The sequence below is a fragment of the Cygnus atratus genome, chromosome 1 (genome assembly GCF_013377495.2).
Source record: "Cygnus atratus isolate AKBS03 ecotype Queensland, Australia chromosome 1, CAtr_DNAZoo_HiC_assembly, whole genome shotgun sequence".
NCBI lineage: Eukaryota > Metazoa > Chordata > Aves > Anseriformes > Anatidae > Cygnus > Cygnus atratus.
In genome coordinates this window covers 195691030-195706809 of record NC_066362.1, presented here as the reverse complement: position 1 = coordinate 195706809, position 15780 = coordinate 195691030, and the positions used below count along the sequence as shown (strand labels likewise).

Below are 15780 nucleotides of genomic sequence, written 5' to 3'. Positions count from 1 at the left end.
GAGCAATTAAGAATATTTAACCACTTACTGATCACCTAGAATGCAATTTAATTTGCATACAAAAGGCATATTTTAGAACAAGGAAGCTGAAGATGATTTTTACTCAATCATTTATTTTAATAGCCGTTTAGCAGTTATATAGATTTACCAATGTTAGCATTGTTTTAGCCACTAGCAACAAGATGATAATATTGAAAGTTAATTTGGGACTCTGGCTCTATTATTTGCTTCTCTAATTACTTGTCTTAGTGAGCAAAGCAGCCTGAGGAAAATGAACTGGAACAGCACCACATCAGGAGACTGGAATGACAGAAGCTTTGGGCTAAGTGATCTGAGGTGTTGCTGTTTGCAAAAAGACTTTATATTCTAGGTGCTTTGCTTAAAGTGTATTTTCTCTTCTGAACATTTTTTATACCAAAGCGCTGTTTGATTTCATGACATCATTTTCAATAATTTCCTAGGAATTAAGCTCTTAGTTTTTCATCCCCCTGGCCTCCCTTCTCACCCAACGATTCAGATGTGAACAGGTAATAAGAAAAAAGGAAAATTCCCTTTGAAAATATCACTTGAAGTGCTTTAATAACTCCTTTGCCTCAGAATGGATATTGAGTTGTGCTGCTGATAGGAAGGGGGAAGGGTTGCACCAATTAAGTGGAACCTATTGTTATTCTACAGTGTCTCATTTTTGTGCAGTGATCTTCTAAAGAAAATAGGCAAAAAGAGTCTGTTTAGTACTAATGATGGTTTCTGAGGAAATAGGAGAAGGATGCCCTTTTACATACTGTGTCACTGTAATATAAAAGATCATACAGAGCATTCCATTTTGTGCTCATTGAAAATAGGAATATGCACTGTAGTAGATGGGACCAGTATATATCTGTGGTTTTATCTTGATATATAGTATGATATAAAGTAAAATGTTAATGTACCTGCAGTTTAATTTATTATTTGCTCCTAAACCCATGTACACCAAATAAAAGCCAGCCTTTATATGCTCTTTCTCTTCCTATGCCTAACTTAAACTATAGAATGGAATTTAATTAAAGCCCCTACTTACTTCAATAACAGAAGCCTTGTCAGTTTAATTGATTCTTGGTCAAAGAAATATTGATCGGATAAAAGCAAATCCATTTCTTTCCCAACAATCAAAACATTTAAATAGGCTCTGTCTCCTTTTTGATGAAAGGACATGAAACCGCTGGCAGCTGTCCCTATGGCTGATGTTGATCATTAGCAAATGAGTTAATGTACATTTATATTAGTATCCATCTTGTTTTATTATAATATTCAACTACATTAAGGTCTCTAATGTCCATCTATTAAAACCTAGACAATCATATAAAAAGTCCTTACAGCATTGTAATGTAAAAACTGTTTCAGCTATTTTTTAAAATTATTTCTAGATCTGAGCCTTTCAGTTCTCACAGTGGATGTCAAAGTGTTAGGGGTGTTAAGAGCTTCAGAAAAAAAAAAAAAAAAAAAAAAACATTTAAATGCCATCTTTCAGAGATCAGATCTAATTTACCTGCAGATAACTGTTTTAATCGTCAAGCTAAAAATCTTCTCCCAAAACATTCCTCCCAGTGCATCTCAAAGAAATTTGTCTGGACATTTCTACCTTATCACTTATTTTTGAGTTCTAGCATGTCTTTCGAAGACTCCTGAAAACACAGACTTCTAAGACTTCAAAAAATCACCTTCCTGTAGGACAATAAGATCAAAAGTGAACACTGTGTTATGGCAAAGGTCCATGTACATCTGTATGCTGTCTCCAGCAGTAGCCAATAAAAGTTCAGAAGTACAATGTAAGAAACAGCACATATGGGGTGATGCTTTCCACTGTAGTTTTTTCTCAGTGGTTTAAGTGCTTCTTAAACTGAAGATTATACTCAATATTTACCCTTTAATAATCCTGTGAATGTATCTGTTACTCTTTGGGGTTATTGCATAGTTCTGGCCTCTGCAGCATCCCAGAGAACTAACCACTTTTCAGAAATTAATAATGTACCACTGCACAAAAATGCCCTGTTGTTTCTTTTAATCCTGCAACCTCATCACTTTAGTGAGTGTTTGTCTTGTGTATTATGTGAAACAATGAATCATAATTCCCTTTTTATCTTTCCACATCATTCACGACACAAATCCTTCCCAAGATGTAGAATTCTAGTCTCTTTAGTTTTCCTATTTGCCTTTTTCTGCTTCTTCTAGCTCTACTCACACGATTTATAAATGACCAGTATACAAAATCATCTTTTACACTGGTCACTTAAAAATTTTCTTCCTAATAATTCCAACAAGTGCCTGCTTTTCTTCATTGATTGTAAGGCTACAAAGATCAGTTTCATTCTAGACAATCACACTGAGACAATGTGATAGGTTAAGCTTGGCTTGGCTGCCAGATATTCATTGAGCTGCTCTCTCTCCCCTCCTACTGAAGGAGGAGTGGTGGAGAAATTAAGATGGAAAAACTTATGGGTCAAAGATATAGAGATTGCTTATCAGTTACTGTCACAGGAAAAATATAACTGAATTAGGGAAGTTAATTTTATTCCAAATAAATAAATAAATAAATAAATAAAAATTAGGACAGTGAGAAACAAAGACAAAACAAAAAACACCTTCCCCTCATCCCCAGCCTTCTTCCTAGTCTCAAATTCACTCTTTCATTCACTATTTCTCTCCCAGCCTCCCTGCCTCAAGCAGTGCAAAATATGCAGGAATGGGTATTCCGGTCAGTCCGTAATGCTTTGTCTCTGCCTCTCCTTCAACACTACACTTCTCCCCTGCTCCTGTCTTTCCCACAGGGTCCATCCATCAGGAGCAAACTGCTCCATCACGGGTCCCCCATGGGCGGCAGCTGCCCCCAGACCCCCTGCTCCTGCGTGGGCTCCTCTCCACGGGCTGCAGCTCCAGCCCGGGGCCTGCTCCTGCGGGGGCTCTCCATGGGCCGCAGCCTCCTCCAGGCCACATCCACCTGCTCCACCGGGGGCTCCTCCACGGGCTGCAGCGTGGAGATCTGCTCCATGTGGGACCCATGGGCTGCAGGGGGACAGCCTGCTCCCCCAGGGGCCTCTCCACGGGCCTCAGGGGAACTTGTGCTGTGTGCCTGGAGCACCTCCTGCCCTCCTGCTGCACTCACCTTGGGGGCTGCTGGGCTGCTTCTCTCACATTTTCTGTCTTCTCTCTCACATCTGCTGCACAGTGTCCTACCCTTTCTTAAAGATGTTATCACTGAGGCACCTCCAGTGTTGCTCATGTGATCAGCTTCGGCCGGCAGTGGATCTGACATGGAGCCAGCTGGAACTGGCTGTGTCCAACACAGGGCAGCTTCTTGTCTGTGGTTTCACACAGAAGAGACCCCTGCTTACCCCTGCCACAGCCCCTTTTACTAGTAAACTATTGCCACATAAATCCAATACAGATAAATAAATAACACCTGCAATTTTCCAGAAGCTACGTTTATTTGCAAAAAATTTCAGGGAAGTCATATGGCACAAGGGAATTGATGTCGCCAAAGTCCTGGCACCAACTCCTTTGCATGTTGAAAGAGAGAGGAGTTACTAAGAACAAATCTGAGAGAAGGATACGCAAAGCTCTGCGAAGTTTCAACCTTGTTGTCAGCAGTTTCAAACCTGAGGCTCAACGCTCTGCCAATCTGGATATCTCTTTTTGCTATCAGTTATCCTTATTTCTATATCAGTTATCCTTTTATTTGCTTATAAATCTGTCTATAATGATGTTACTATTTAAAACCTATTAGACAGTGGAATGCAAAAATGCTGTAACAAGAAATAGAAGGTATTTATCATGTCTTTGAAATTTCAAGAAATTCTTTTTGTAGTTGAGAATTTGTGACGTATTGTTTACTTGCTGAAATACACTGCAGTCAGTGTATCAGGAAACACTGGTGGAAATGTTTTTTTTTCCAATAACACAGGTTATATTATAGAAAAACAGAACTGAATGCTTCTGTTTTCATGGCATTACTTGCTTATTCTGCTCCAAGTATGTGCAATCACAAGAGTGTCACTGGGGATGACCGTGACGGTATGCAATTAAATTGTTAGACATGAGCATCATGTTGGTAATCCTATAGAAACTCATTCTACCATTTAATTCTGTTTCATTTTATTTATTCGTGGTACTTAAGGACATGGTTTAGTGGGTGATATTGGTTGTAGGGGGATGTTTGGACCAGATGATCTTGGAGGTCTTTTCCAACCTTAATGATTCTGTGATTCTACGATTCTTTTTTATTTTAAGATGCTGAACATCAACTAAAATAGCTAGATCCTAGTTATAGCCACCTATCTGATTGTTAGTACATAATAGCATATTCATAGGTTTTGCTTAAAATAATGCTGCAAGGTATAGGAGAAAACATTGGCTTCAATGTAAAGGGTGATATTGTAAGCTTACTTTGTATTGTTCAGGTTATCATAGAATCATAGAATGGCTTAGGTTGGAAGGGACCTCAAAGATCATCTAGTTGCAACTCCCCTGACATAGGTAGGAATGCCACCCACAAGATCTGGTTGCTCAGGGCCTCATCCAGCCTGCTCTTGAACACCTCTAGGGATGGGGCATCCACAAACTCTCTGGGCAACCTTTTCCAGTCCCTCACTACCCTCTGAGTGAAGAATTTTTTCCTAACCTCTAATCTAAATCATCCTCAGTTTAAAACCATTCCCCCTATCAATATCTGATTGAGCAAAGAGTTTCTCTCTCTTTTATATAAGTCCCCTTCAAGTATTGAAAGGCCGCAATGAGGTCACCCCGGAGCCTTCTCTTCTGTAGGCTGAACAGCCCCAGCTCTCCCAGCCTGTCTTTATAGGAGAGGTGCTCCAGCCCTCTGATCATCTTGTGGCCCTCCTCTGGACCCGCTCTAACAGCTCCACATCCTTCTTGTGCTGGGGGCTCCAGACCTGGACGCAGGACTCCAAGTGGGGCCTAACCAGGGCAGAGTAGAGGAGCACAATCACTTCCCTTGACCTGCTGCCCACTCCTCTTTTAATGTAGCCCAGGACGCAGTTGGCCTTCTGGGCTGCAAATGCACACTGCCAAATCATGTCGAGCCTTTCATCCACCAGAACCCCCAAGTCCTTCTCTGCAGGGCTGCTCTCAATGTGTTCTTCTCCCAGTCTGTACTCATGCCTGGGATTGCCCTGGCCTAGGTGCAGCACATTGCACTTGGACTTGTTGAACCTCATTAGGTTCACGTGGGCCCACTTCTCAAGCTTGTCCAGGTCCATTTGGATGGCATCCCTTCCTTCTATTGTATCAACCATACCACTCAGCTTGGCGTCATCTGCAAATTTGCTGAGGGTGCACTTAATCCCACTGTCTGTGTCATTGATAAAGTTATTAAACAGTACAGATCCCAGGACAGACCCCTGAGATATACCACTCATCACCGGCCTCCACCTGGACATAGAGCCATTGACCACCAGTCTCTGGGTGAAGAAGCCCACACAGTGGCCGGGGGTGTAGCTCAAACCTTTGACCCCAGCGGGCAGCGAGGTAGAAGGTGAGCAGTGCAACCGCTAGGCTACTGCTGGCCTCTTATGATTGGGAGGGATGTAGAATATGCTTTGATAAAAGGAATCAGCCACATTTTTCAAGGTTAACATTGGTGTGTAAAAATTCTAGGCTTTTAAAAATGGAGACTTCAACTACTGCAGTAAATTATTTGCTCTCCCTAAGAAGTTACCTCATCTGATTGGCATTAATCTCACATCACAATTTGAAATTTTAGAAAAAAAGAAAGCTTAAGGGTGATGCTTTTATTTGCTCTTTAAGATTTTCACTTTACTTCAGATTACTGTAGAAATTAAAAATATTATTTCTTAGCTCTAGTTTTGTTCATGCTGTAAAAATGCTACTTTTTAGTTCCTGTGTTGATTAGAACCACAGCATTTCAAATATTCCACAAATCCTATATTATAGTCAGTCAGCTGGTTTCTTTCTCAACAGAAGAGATTAAATTGCCAAAAGTTTGGGTAAGATGGACTTTTGCTTTTCATTGTCCTACTGAGTATGTACAGCCTAGTCACAAGAAGGTAGCATCAGACTATTTTGTCTTAGAATAATTTTATGAATCTCTCCTACATATTCATGAGTTTTCTATATTTTAGCTAGCACTTATGTAAATGAATGAACATTAAGCAGGCCAAATAAACACTACACAGTAAGGTTTCCTAAATATGCCTGTAGTCTCCTAATTGAATCTTTTCTTTGTTTTTATTTTTCTCAATATTATCAGCCTGCAGCTATTTTTTGAAACGCAGGTATGCCCAGGTGAAGTAAAGAGAAATAGAAAAACACTGTCCTATGATAGATAAGAAGCAGTGAACATGATAATAAGCATGAGAGATGGCTTCATGTTTCCCTATACACTTATCTCCTAATACTTTCCTGTGTGCCTCTGTCTATTTTTTATTTCTTCCAGGTGTGAGTTGGCAGGGCAGGAGAATCCAGTCAGCGGGTTGTATTACTGCATAAAGTTTTACAATTGCTGTTTAACTAAGGGTTTAATAAGGTTAGAATTTGTCTAAAATACTCATTGAAATTTGTGGCACTACTTCTATTAATTTTTTTTAAAAAGCACTCAGAAGGGGAAAAAAAGGATAAAAAGTAGTAATTATCTGTGAATTAGATTTCCCCTTGCTGCTTTGCCTGCAAATCATGCCTGCCTTCAGACCCCATAAAACCATTCTGCTCCATCCTGAGACTCCTGCCCTAATCAGCAGTATAGCTTACATCAAGGGAGCTCCTTCAAACATGGTAGCAAACCTCTCCCTGCCTTTTACCATTTGAAGAGGCTTTTATTTTTAACTTTTCAGTATCTGATAGCTTCAACTTGCCAGAACTTCTACTCCCAATACATAGCAAAGGGGCTACAGAAACAGTCATTTTGCCAATGAAAAGTAGCTTCTTTCTTCTCCACGCTAGGTCTTTTTTTTCATTATTGTTTTCCCCAGCAGTGATGTCTCTATGGTAGAAACATGCTTATCTCCTATGGCACCATGCAGATGGGATAATTTTCATGAGGTGATGCAGGCAGGATTATGCTGGCAGTATTATCACTGGCACAGCAGAACTCCGCAGTCACCCTACATAGGATTTCTGGGGAACAATGAAGACTTCAGTCCAAACAGCAGGACCATTAACAGCACTGACAATATCAATGGATATTTAAATCATGGGATAGCAACCTCTCTTTCCATGCCACTGCACTCCTGAGAGTTGATTTCTTATTTCCCATACACTGTGAGGGAACTGGTGTGTATGGCAGTCTCCTGGGAGTGTCTGTCCACGTATCTGCACGTGTCCACAACTGATACTGCTTTCTGGGAACTCCACACATATAGCAGCGTGTGGTGATGCGAGAGGAGGTGGCAGGCTGCATTTCCTCAGTTTTTGTTAGTGTCAGATTAAAGACAAGGGTAAAAGGTTACAGCATGTTCTTTCTTTTCTTACCTTTTAAAACTGTATTAACCTTCTAGTGGAGGAAATAAAAGCTTAGCTGTACCATTACAGCCTGGCCTGCTCTTTTAAAATTAGACCTACTGACACCTCCTGAAAAATATCTAAAAGCATTCTATCTGCTCAGTTTGGGCTATATAGAATATAGAATGTATTTGATTATAGACACCGTCCTCAAAGGAAGGACTAGTTAAAGACGTAATTTATCCCTGCTCTTTATTCTTTATTTTCTTTTCCTGTTGACATCATTTGCACCTCAGATTTACTTGACTTCGAATGTGGCTGACTCCGGGACAGGGATTTGGATAATGATAACGATGTGACCTCCAACTGTGTATTAGGTGTTTACCCTGTGTTATAAATGAAGTGGATCTAGAGCATGACTGCCCATACAATGTGTCTAGTGTCATTTAATATCCACTGCAGACATCTATGGGGCTGGCAGATCTGAAGCAGGGAGTAGTACCTGAATGTCTGCTGGGAGATATGTCTGGAGGCCTGGTAGGGTTCACTAGAGAATCTGAGATTAAACCCGGCGCCCCTGGGTGAGCAGCAAAACCATTCCCAAGGCAACAAAGTCAGTACTTAGATAATGCTTAAGCACTTAGTTGATCAGTGTTGATATCTGTTTACAGCAGAGTTAAATCACTCTCAAGGCTGTGCTGCCTGTCTTGCATTACAGACCCTGACATCTATTGTACACGCAGATACCTACATATAGACACCTAAAACTAGACCTGAATTTCACCACCAGAGATGCAGAAAAGAGCAAGTGTCAGCACAGTGAAGATGTTTCAGGCATTGTAGGAAATCTCAAATAGCCACAGACACTTTTGTTTACTGAATTGAAGCCAAAAGACCACATTAAGGAAACACTACATGTAGGTGCTGCCTCACAGTGGGATGCACGTATGTAGTAGCAACATGGACCCACAAATAAATCCAATGCTACAGTGTAAATGAATGAGATAAAGGTGTATCTTTGTGCAATTATGTAGTGGGAATCAACTGAGGGAGCTTCCTCATGGATTTGTCCTCACTCCCACAGATGCTTGTGGTTCAAAGGACAACCAGGGTCCAACTCTGCTCTTGAGTTCCTCCACAAAATTCATTGATGCAAACCCTGGTCTACAGATGCATCTTCAGTGTTTTACTGTGTGATTTATGTGTGGCTATTTATAACAGATAAATCAAACAGGATTTTGACCTTAAATTGAAATGTAAATTAAAGCAGGAATAGTTGAACCGTTGAAACAAATTCCAGTACAAGCAGGTTTGTCTTCATACTAGATAATAGATTTGGAAGACATGGCCTGAGAAATGATACAGTCATTGGTGGTGCATCCTTTTGCAGACCTTCATAATTCAATTACAGATAATTTTCTAAATCCTTCTGTCATGCTGGTTCCAAGAACACAGACTTTTGTCCTTTTAGCACAGAGTATTAGAGTATTTTTGGAAAATTTCACTGAGTTTCAATCATTTCTTTGCTGTTCTGACAGTCATTCCTAAACACCTATATCAATATAGCCAACCATTTCTGTCTCTCACTCCTGATTACCTCTGGTTATGTTTTCCCACCTTTCTGTCAGCCAGTCTCACTGTAATTAGGGTGGTTGCAGCTGGCATTACTTCAGGCCTTTCAGCCATGAGCATCCTGCCATCAACTAGCATCTTCTCAGTGATATCCTACTCTTCGATGGAATCTCTAGCTCCATTTATCCTTGGGGAAAACACCTCCTCCAATAACGTTTGTCTGTTCTGTTCATATCAGAAAAGTGAATGATTTCAGTAAGTATGATTTGATCTGACACATACAACCAAATCCTACTGTTATTTTGTACAGCAAGCAGCCGCACATTTCTGTGTGCTAATTCCCTGAGGTGGTCCATATTATTTCTTTACTGAAGACATTTTGATAATGTCATTATAAATTGTATGTCTAGTGAATTGCAGTCAGGAAAATTAATATACTAAAACAATTGTTTTTAACCTAGAATACTTGTTTCCTATTTACATTTGTTTAAAGAGAAAAGATATCAGCAATTCTGTGACTGGACTCCATTGTGTTTTCTAGTTTAGTGGCTACTGCCGAGGTTCATATCTGATATGAAATTATACCAGTCCAGTGAATTGATTAGAGCTACACCAGATCATTCTAACCAAGCGTACAGCCCTGGGTGCTGACTGCTGATTAAAAGTCACTGGGGCTTATACATGGCAATATAGTAAAATTGAAAAAAAGAAAAAAAAGAAAAAAAAAATTGCCTTTACAAAATTGTAGTAGGGAATAGAGTAGACAATAAAAGAGAAAACAAAAATGTTCAGCAGCACTGTTTCTCCTGCTTTCACAAGACTGCAAAACAGTCATCACTGAGTTTGTTAGAAGAAGAAATGTAGATCATTTAAAATAACAACAAGAAGCTCTGTTCGTTTCGTAGCTATACCTTAATGATAATGACTGAGGAGGCTGCAAGCACTTTTAGCTTTGGAGAACAGGTTCCAATGATTACACTGATGTGCACATTTTGAAATACTATATAGACTAGAATAAAATCCAGATATTAAAAAGAAAGAAAAAGCCCCAAACACAATTTTTGAACTTAAAATGGATTTGTATTGTGAGAAACAAAGACAAATTAAAGCAACACCTTCCCCCACCCTCATCCCCTCTTTCCCAGGCTCCGTTTGGCTCCATCAACCCCAACTCCTTTACCTCCCTACCCTGAGTGGAGCAGAGGGATGGGAAATAGAGGATGCAGTCAGTCCATACCAGCTCCTGCTCTCCACACTTTGTTTGTAGTTTTACTGGCAGACCCTTGCTCCTGCATGGGTCCCCCACAGGTTGTAGTGTGGATATCAGGTTCACCATGGTCCTCTCCATGCACTGCAGAGGAATCTCTGCTCCAGCACCTGGAGCACCTCCTCACGGCCCTCTTCTTCCCCTCATCACACTACTGTATGGCATTCTTGCCCTTTCTTAACTGTATTCTCACAGAGGCACCACCAGCTTTGTTGATGGGCTCAACTGTGTCCTTTGGAGGTGGCTGGAACCAGCTGTGCCTGGCACAGGCAGCCCTCTCCTCTCCTCACAGAGGCTCCTGTAACCTCCCTGATGCCCACACCTTGCTGTGGACACCCAATAATTAAACTGAGTGAAATAAGATAAAATGTTTGTACTAGAGAGGCAAAGACTGAAGTGAGGCAGAATGCCACACTTCAAATACAGGTTAGACAAAGGTTTTCTGGGATGCTTCAGGTTTGGTCACTTAATGCCTTGGGGCAACGGGATAGTTAGGAAATGTTTCAGGCCTGCTCCCTGTGTGGATGGTATTGGTTTTGAACCTTAACTGTGATGGGCACTCTAGATTTCATTACTGATGAAAGTGTGATGTATATTATACTGATTTCTATGAAGTTAGCAGCTTAATTTTGCGGCTTTTCAGGTGAGTCATGAGGTATATATGTTATGATTAGAAGTATAAGCCCCAAGTCTGAACAGATCTGTTTCTGTAACTGATTGTTTTAGTTACAATGCGAGTCTGTATATTGTAGGTACATAATTTCTGCATGCAAAAATGCGCAGTGAAATAAAGTACTTGAAAGGACAACCAAAACCAGGGTAGACTTGTTCGCTTTCTTCTTTATCATGGTAGGAGAAATTTTCTTTCTTGAATGAAACTATTCTGGGGGGATATTGAAACTAATGATTTATCATTTTCGCTGTTTGTCTCTCTCTCTCTGGTGCTGTTGTGTATAGATATGAAAAGAGATCACAACAAGAAATCTGAACTTTTGCTATAATAGTACAGTACACTAAAATAGTTTGAAAACCCACATATCTTACTGTCTCTAAAATGCTCTGCTTGATTTTTTTTTCTCTTTTGCCTACCCCTACTGTGTGAGAGGAAGGAAAGATGCATTCTGTCATGTTTATTTCCATAAATATCATGCAGGTGCCAGTGTTACAGCAGCACAGGTATTCTAAACCAGAAACAAATACTTATATGCTTTAATTCCCAGAGTTATAAACATCATGTGTGCAACACAGATGATAGTCATCTATAGTGATGTAGTTTTTCTTAGTCTTTTCTTGGGGTCACTGGTAATAAAAGTGAGACACACATGGACTTTCAATTGTTACCTTCATATATACATCTATACATCTTTTTTTTTTTCTTTTTTTTTTTCTTTAGTTTTAGGTAAGACCAACGGATGCTTTCCCTCCCCTCCTTCCTTTAAGTTTCAGAGGCACAAAGGGTATAGAATCACTGTATTAATTATATATAAATGATTAATTTTGGAATAATGAATACTTTGTACAGTGTCTAGTTTAGATCTTACTTTAATGGCCTCAGTTTTATTTTTTCTTTGTAAACTGGTTCAGTATACCCATCATGCCACTCCCATAACTTGAGGTCATCTAATTATGTGCGTCTAAAAAATGTTTGCCATCTACATTTCAATTGCCTGAAAAATATACTTCCAAAAAATCTTAAGAAATATGCAGCTTGATACAGAAGCTGCTTCTTTCATTCATACTCTTCCTTGTATCTCATTTGAGGAATTGAAATCACATGAAGTCTATCATTTCCATAGTTTCCATGCATTGGTTGTTTCCTCTAGACCACTAGAAGTCTCTGCCACAGAGATCCTGCTAGCTCTATTGTTCCAGTCTGCCTCTACCATGTCTTCTTTCTCTTGTGTGCCTATTGATGTTGAAACAACATGAATAATCTGAGTAAAAAACTGAAGCAAAAATTCAAGCTAACATATTTACAGCAAAATGATTTCCTTGGCAAGTGGCAAAAAGTTGTATCTTATATCTCACATTGCAATACTCTGTGATTCATCAGCATGGATAACCAAACACTGTTCATAATACGGCCTGTCTGAAGACCAAGCCCTGTTGCGATTTGTAGTGAGGTGCCTTGTTTTCTTTGTGTTGACCAGGCTTTCCCAAGCTGACAGATTCTTCCTATCTTCTGCAGGAGAATAACATAGACTTACTTTTCTGTATTTAAAAAGGGCAATAATAAAAAGAGAAATCTTATAAAAAGAGAATGCATATGAAGTGGTGAAGGCCGGCTTTACAGAGTTCTCTCATTTGTTAATTAAATTGTAAGGGAAGTGTTTAAAATATCTGATCTCCACAATAGGATAACTAAACAAATGCATGTAGGTCATGGAGATAGGTAGCTAGACAGAGTTCTATGTATTTCAGATATTAGATAATTCAATGTACTGAAATAAAAATAATAAAAAACAAACATTTTTTTAATGCAGTCCCTTTAAAAAAAATGATAGATTTTATTTATTTATTTATTTATTCTAGAAAATCATTAAAATCTCTGTTTCTGTCTGTGATTACTTCAGAATGAAGTTAACAAGACATTGCCAAGCTTCACTGACTGGTTTCAGCAGTCTTAAATTACCAATTCATGTTTTCCAGCCTGCTGTGTGGACCATCTAGAAAACCTTTTAAATCACACACAGGCTCTTCAATTAATTGGGAAGAAACAAAAGTGCAATGTACAGAGTTCAAGATATACTTGAGGTAGCATTCTCTTTTCAGCTGAAGTTTAAGAACAAGTTTTTATCTACAAATAGGACTGATCTGAAATCTGGAAAAGCAACAGAACATTACTGTTAAGTGGTTTATGTTTGTTTATTTGTTCGTTGAATCTATCTATGTGGAGGAACCTTAACATAGGAATATCTTGCTTCCCAATGGAAAAAGAGACATGATCATCTCCATGATAGCTACCAACACTCACCCTGGATCCTGCAAAACATAGAAAAGGAGACTGTGAAGACTGCAGAGGACATTGTCGTCTACTGCTAAATAAATCAACAAAAAGAATCTAAAAAAAATGAGAAGCATGCACACCTAGCAAACTTGGCCTTCTAGCCATCCTTGTGGAGTCAGAAAAGGATGAGCATTAGTATGTGTTAGTCCTTTTCAGACCTTGATAAATGTTCTATGCATGTTTCACCTACACAATTTCTTTTATTGATTCCTTATTCTTTCCCCTCCATCTTTATTCCTTATACTCCCTAGAAACAAAAGTCTCTAGAATGCTTCTGTAGCCAAAGAAAACTCTTGACTGCTTAGTTTTAATAATGTCATATGTGTAGGGAGCAAGGAATCAATCTCAATATGAGGCATACTGTAGTACAAGCTGTCAATGTGTAAAGCACTGGTAGCTACCTCAATAAAGAAATGTTTCTGGTGGTCAAAATCGGTCAAAGATTTTCCTTGGCAAGGAGTTATCACAGAAGGAGGATCAAGGAGGATCATTGAACTGGGGCTCATGCGGAATTTTGTAACAAGCCCTAAATGATGATGGGCCATGAGCTGGATCTAAGAACAGGTCAAGAAAGAAGTTGATCAGTGTTTGAGAAGAGCATACATCAATGGGGGTCTGTAGAGGCACTATGCCTGAATTTACTGAATTGATAAAATTTTTAAAAATCATTTTTTAAAATTGATAAAATTTTTTAAAATCATTTTATTGAAATAGGTACTTGGAAGCAGTGAGCAGTGATCTTTAGCATCTCTTATGAGGAGAGGTTTTCATTCACTTGAAGAGTCGGTGTACGTACTTTTTCTCCAGTCTTGCTCTCAGAAGGAAGAGTCATTCCAGTAAATGGAACACAGTTTCCATTTTCGTGTCAGTAATATTGTTATCTCCTTGTTAATATGCAGTATTAACCATCTATTTGAGGAACATAAATTACCTAAGTTTATTTTAGATTCTTGTAGAGACAAAAATAAGTATAAGGTCCTGAAAAGGCCCACCTTCTGGAGGCGGCAAACACATTGATCATAGCATGACTAACTTTCTAAGTTATGTTGTGTGTATACCAATCTTTTCTAATAAATGCTTGCTATTAAGAAATAATAGGCAAATGTATTTTCTAATTCATTAATAAATGCAAGGTTGGTGGAAAGTGTACTTTTCATAGTGAAGTCTCAGAGGAAACATGCACTTTTGATTCAAACTTTAATACAAAGTCATGCAGGCTTTTGAACTGTGCAGAGCTGAAAAGCCAAAGTATCTTTTTTGAGAACACGACTTGAAAACGTGGCATAGGATACAGTAAACTATGGCTTTACTTTAATATTAAGATTTCAAAAGCTGGCAAATAACTGAAAACAGAACAGAAACTAGAACAAATAATGTAGTGTATTGAACTAATGCTACAGGGCTGTCCAGTGTTCCATCTAACGTTTCTGAATCCCTCACAAATATTTCTATTTGAAAATGAACATTGCCATAAGCCAGCTCATTTTAGTAAATGAAAAATCTACCTTTTTCTTTCTTCTATAACTATTACATAATAATTGTTTTCTATTAAATGAGAGAGATGTAAATGGAGACCACATAGTATTGATTCATTCAGATGAAATGTTCATTGTAATAGAATCAGCATGGAAATATTTGAAACAGAAGTTGACAGACTGTTCCTCAAAGTTATACTCACTGTTAAAATAGAACTAGAAAATCTCTTTTATTCTTCCTATATTCTCACAATGTCTTCACAACTGTAGTGTTTTATGTCTTCCAGTGATGTAAAGATCTGTACGACTGATCTCTCTTATCTCTACCTCTGTTTCTCTTTTGTTTCATTGTTGGTGATATTATAGTATTTAACTTAACTAAATCCATGTGTTAATATCTGTGCTGTTATTGTCTGTGTTATTATTATGTGCTAATATAAGAGAAAGCAAAGTTTCAAAAATAAGATACTTTTTGTAAAGACATGTCAAAGTAGGTGGGACTTGGAACACGAAGGAAATTTATTGCTTTCAAGGGACAAGAAAATAAAGATTGGATTTAGAATAGTGTTTTGGCTAAATGCTTGATAGTCAAAGTGAGATGAAAGAAAAACTGTGGATAGGATGTTACACTAGATAAACTTCAAAGTTTTCTGTGTTAAGGAGGACAACAGCACCTGAAAAGAGGTTCTGAAAAAAATCTCAGAAGTTCAGGTTTGACTATATTCACCTAAAGCCAACCTGAGGGAAGCTGAGAGGAGATATTACTTTGACAGGATGAAATACAGGGCTGAAGATAATAGTTTGGTGATAAATATATGGGAGACATATATTGAAATTATATTTTTTAAGTCCTATATAATCTGGAAGACATACCTAAGAGGAAAGTGGACATAGCAGCATAGCAGTGTCTGATAAGTGAAGAGATTAGGGTACTAATCCAACATCACTAGGCAAATCTGTGTCAGAGCTTGCTTCAGAATGTATAGTTTTTGAGTTTAGTGTTGCACATA

The 15780-nt window shown here is 38.7% G+C and overlaps 1 protein-coding gene across 1 annotated transcript in view; it reads left to right on the top strand.

Moving 5' to 3' along the window:
- Positions 1-15780, top strand: part of CNTN5 (contactin 5) — a 680315-nt gene that overhangs the window by 142040 nt on the left and 522495 nt on the right.